At 33.7% G+C, this 5,668-nt stretch overlaps 1 pseudogene; it reads left to right on the top strand.

Moving 5' to 3' along the window:
* Nucleotides 1-370: 370 nt before the first annotated feature.
* LOC150038499 (uncharacterized) lies at nt 371-2,316 on the top strand (annotated as a pseudogene).
* Nucleotides 2,317-5,668: the final 3,352 nt, after the last annotated feature.

Raw genomic sequence — 5,668 nt, 5'->3', positions numbered from 1 at the left:
ATTTTGGTTATTGCTCAAGACATGATCCACTTATATGTCACCACATACATGCTTGAGTTACATACAGATAACCAGGGATTTTATGTTTATTGGTTTGTGGTAAAGTAAATAAAACAAGCAACTGAGAAAAATAGAAGATGTGAAGTAAATATCATATATTATACAACACAAGCGTTCGTACAAACTGTTTACAAACTACAGGACACGAGACTTTAAGGCATCAATCCCAATACTCCCCCCCCCCCTCCCAGTCACTCTCTATCTAACAGCCTCTAACACAACATTGTACCATCGAAGTCGATGTTAAAATTAATTTAGACTTTTATTAAAATACATGAATAACATTATTGCATACATGGATAGTTGAGATTCAAAAGATAGTTAGATACATGAAATACTAAATACATTTATGAATTTACATGTATTGGTGAAGAATCACATGTATTGATATTTAATGTTGATGTCTTTTGATGTACTTCTCTATTAGTATAAATATGTGTAAGGTTTCTCATTAGCAAAAAAGAAACGCATGTTAAGAAATATTCAAGTTCTTATTTCTCCTATATTATGTTAGTACGAGAACAATTTTCTTCTCGTGTCTCTTGATTTGTATACTAAGGTTCTACTAGTTTCCAAGAAGTAGAATTAGAGCTAAGATAAGAGATGGCTTCAAATGGTAACATGTTGCAACCCAAATTCCTAGATTAAGTGGGAAGAGTTTTAATCAGTAGAGTATACAAATGAAACTGTTCTATGGCTCATAAGAATTGTGGGATATTGTTGAAAGAAGATACACTGAAGTTATGAATCATGGGTTCACAAATCAACAACTTGTTGAGTTGAGAGAAATTTTTAAGAAAGACAAGAAGGCTTTATTCTTCATTTATCAAGTTGTTGATGAATTTATTTTCGAGAGAATTTCAGCAACTACTTCTTCAAAGGTGGCTTGGGATATTTTACAATCCACCTATCAAGGAGAAGATAAAGTTAATATGGTAAGACTACAAGCTCTTAGATCTGAATTGGATTGAATTTTGATGAAAGAGACGGAAACTATTGAAGAATTTTTTAATCGTATTATTGGAATTGTCAACAATTTGAGGAAAAATGGTGAAGAACTACGTCATCAAATAATTGTTCAAAAGAATCTTAGAAGTATGCCAAGAAAGTTTGACAATATTGTTGTTGCAATTGAAAAATCAAAAGACTTATTTACATTGTTTGTAAATAGTCTAATGGCTTCTCTTCAATCCCATGAACTTACATTAAAACAGTTTGATGTCAATCTTAAGGAAGCTTTTCAAATGCAAACTTTGTTCAGAGGCACTTCTCATGGAATGCGTGGTGGTCTTGGTAGATGAGGAGGTGGAAAAAAACTATGATAACAGAAATGGTGTGAATGTTGAAAATCCACAAGAAAGTTCTTCGTCATCTCGAGGAACGGAAAGTAGAAGAGGAAGAGGCTTTAGCAAAACTCAAGGAAGTGTTCTGAGGTAATTTTTCTCACATTCTATGTTTAACTACAAAAAGTATGATCATTTTAAAGCATATTATTGGGCATGAGAAAATGGAGATTAAAATTCCACCATGATACATAAAGAAAATAAAAATGATGAAGGTGTTCTATTTCTTGCATGTAATGCTCAAGATGATGTTGTAGAGCCTGCATGGTATCTCGATAATGGTTGTAGTTACCACATGACAAGAAATAGAAATATATTTGGTTCTTTGGATGCATCTCTCCAAAGTGGAGTGAAAACTGGTGATAATATCAAATTGAAAGTCAAAAGTCGAGGTGATATTCATGTTAAGATGAAGAAAGGCACAAAATAAGTTTTGAATGTGTTCTATGTTCCAGGTTTGAAGCATAATCTTTTAAGTATTGACTAACTACTTTAACGAGGTCTAAAAGTTTCATTTAAAGGTGGTGTATGTGCAATCAAGGATCAGACCGGTGTTCTTATTGCCAAGCTAAAAATGACAGCTAACAAGATGTTTCCTCTTAAATTTATATATGGACAAATATCTTGTTTTAACGGCATATGGAAGGATCCATCCTGACTTTGGCATTTTTTATATGGTCACATGAAGTTCGAATCAATATCATCTTTCTGCAAAAACCATATGTTCAAGGGCATACAAAATATCAACTAGGAGACAAATATTTGTGTAGTGTCTATAGTTGTGAAACATCATCGAGATCCATTTCCAACTGATAAAGCTTGGAGAGCCTCCAAACCTCTCGAGTTGATTCATACATGTTTGTGTGGTCTTATACGTGCAATATAAGACGTAGGTAATTAATATTTCGCCACCTTCATCGATGATTTTAGTAGAAAGTTGTGGATTTATTTTTTGAAAGAAAACTTTGAAGGACTTGAATGTTTTAAATCTTTCAAAGCTTTAACTAAGAATCAAAGTGGCAATAAGATAAAAACTTTGAGATCTGACTGTGGTGGAGAGTTTATAGGTTTTTATAATTTGTTCAAGAAGCAAGGAATGTATCATCAAATGATAGTTCAAATAACTCCACAATAGAATGGAGTCGCTGAGAGAAAGAATAGAACGATCATGGACATGGTGAGAAGTATTCTCAAAGCAAAAGTGATGCTAAATGAATTGTGGGGAGATGCTATTGCATGCACTTCTTACATTTTGAATCAAGCTCCAACAAAGAGTGTTCCAGGTATGACTCTTTATGAAGCATAGTGCAATGAGAAACCGTGTGTTAGTCACTTAAGAATGTTTAGGAGTATAGTTTTTTCTCATATACTACATAAGCTAAGAGGCAAGCTGGATGATAAATGTGAAAAATGTATTATGGTAGGCTACAGTGAAAATTTTAAAGCTTATCGATTGTATAATCCTGTTTCTAGAAAGACTATTATCAACCGAGATGTGATTTTCAATAAAGATGAATCCTGGAACTGGAATGTCGTTGGTGAAGCTGAAAGTCCATTTCATGTTAGCATGGATGAGAATGAAGATACTTAAGACTTGGAAAAAGTAGAAATTCAGGTGGTGGCTGAACGAACTCTAAAACTAGATGACCTTTGAGCGGAAGCGGATCGTTCCAAACTCCATTGTGAAAGAACTCAAATATTTACAATCATACATAAACGATTATGCATTAAAGATAAATTACAGCATGCTTATTAAGTAAATAGAAGGGATCGAGTGATAATACCTTTGAACAACTCTTTCTTCACGTATTTCCTTCGATCGTTCAGCAACGCTGCAAACAAGAACTCGAACTCGATCTCTCTCATGCACCAGCAACGAGTATGACTCGATCCACGATCAATCAAATACAACCATAAGATTACCTTGGTATTCTCAGTGTGAGAATCCAAGACTTGTGAGTTCTGGATGATTTTGGATAGAGGGAAAGATTGGAGTAAACAATCGAGTATGCGATCACACAATCGTGTAGTAGATGAAGTCTATCGTATAGACTAGACACTCATTCGTTTAGCAAATGAGTACTATCCCATAGTAAACTCGAGCTCGATCGTTTAGGGTCTGTAAAACTATTGTGTAGTAAAACTTCTTTTATTCAATAGTGAATTATGTGAGATGTTTTGATTCAGTGATTTGAAAAACTATTTTTTTTCTTTATCTCACAATTACCATAAAACCGTGTATAACCACCCACTAAGGTTGGTTATTTAGAAAAAGAAATATTAATTATCATATAATTAATAAATTATAAATAAATACAATAAATAACTTATCATATTATATTTATAACCTATAGTTTTAATATTGCATCATATGCAACATATAAACCATAGTTCTTTTTGTATTTTTTATGGCATTTAATATAAATCATATTTATATTAATTCTTCCAATCAAATAATAATGTATCAAATATTCATATCAATTATATTACATATAATTTAATTAATTTAATTATATCATATATAATCAAATTCCCTCTCGTTAATTTGAACATTTGAAACTAACCCAAAAACTGGTTATCAACTTGAATCCATTGAGCTACCAAGGGGACCTTATGGACCTCTATTTGAAGCTTCAATGGTACGTAAATAACTGACTAAACTCTTTAGTCATGATATCAACAATCCATTAACTGTCGGGCACTCTACTAAAGACCGACAGCTGCACTCTTCACAGTATAGATATACTTTTGTGTCCATTGGATATAACCAATCAATAGTGTGATGACCCTTCACAAATTGCTCGTAAGTACAACTGGACTGAATTACCGTTTTGTACCTGTAGTTAAATCTAAATCCTTAAGTACCACTGATTCCTCTAATGAGCAATAAGTCATAGTCCCACTATGATTAAATCCTCTCTTCCCAAGAGAGGGTGTGGCCACTATGTTTAAGACCAAGAATTAGTCCTTAAGGGAGCAATTTATCTACTTACCCTTACGTCAGGGAATGAGTGAATTTCGTCTTGTGAAGCTAAGTTCCCAGCTTTCTAATCAGATGAATCCCCAAAATGGTAGGCTCGTTGAGTTGGCAATCTGGCCACTCTCATTCATACAAATCAAAGGACCGCCTTCATGAGCAGCAGCTCATAACTCACTCAGGATTCAGGTCATGTCACCTATGGTCATTCTAGTAAAATGTCAGTATCTATTATCAACAGTGTTATATAAAGAGAAATCATTTCGTGGTCTGGTCTTATACAAACTCTTTGTATAGGATACATCTACTCTTATGTCTCTACATGAATGATCAGGATCAAATCATTTGAAGCACTTTACAACATTTGTAACATCTACAAAGTGGGTCGTATCTATAGTGTTACCAAGATAAGATACCCAACTTTATCCATCTACTACAGACCATTTAAGTTATTATTTAAACAAGATTCACATGTATGTCTCTACATACTTGTTTAAATTTACATAAAATAACTTCAAATCTTAGTTTATTGGATTGAGTAAATGCTTATAAAATAACACTTATTTTATCAATAACAATATGTTTATACAGAGTTTACAAACTACAAGATTACAAGGAGATTTAGAACACCATTCCCAACAATCTCCGACTTATCCTAAAGTCTAGGGAGACTAATTACAATACAAAGATAGTACAAAATACAATAAACTAAGGCATACACTATACCCTAGTAACATTCCCACTTGCCCTAGACAAGGTGTTGCATATCCTATAGACCAAGACTTTCTAGATGACTCTCGAACACTTTAGCCATGAGAGCCTTTGTAAAGGATCAGCAACGTTGTGCTCCAACGTGATCTTCGTGAATATCACACCACTGCGATGCACAATCTCCCGATCAAATGATATTTTCGTTATATTGTTTTTCTTCAGTGACTCTAAAGTTCCTTAAAATTTGCCACAGCACCACTGTTATCACAACAAAGTGTGATCGGCAAAGACATATTTGGAATAACTTTCAAATCAAAACGGAACTTCTTAAACAAAATAGCTTTTTTAGCAACTTCACAAGCAGGTACGTATTCGACTTCCATAGTGAAGTCTGTGATGCATCCTTGCTTGATGCTTAACCATACTATAGCTCCTCCATTCAGAGTGAACACTGACCCTGATGTTGATATCCAAGAATCTTTATCTGTTTGAATGTCAGAGTCTGTGTATCCTGTAAAGATTAGATCCCTATCCCCATACACAAGTATATAGTCCATCGTCTTCGAAGATACTTAAG

This window comes from Benincasa hispida, chromosome 1 (genome assembly GCF_027475165.1).
Source record: "Benincasa hispida cultivar pf3 chromosome 1, pf3_genome.v1.1, whole genome shotgun sequence".
Classification (NCBI taxonomy): Eukaryota; Viridiplantae; Streptophyta; class Magnoliopsida; order Cucurbitales; family Cucurbitaceae; genus Benincasa; species Benincasa hispida.
Note: the sequence above shows the minus strand (reverse complement) of the source record. Positions and strands in the feature narration are given on the sequence as shown.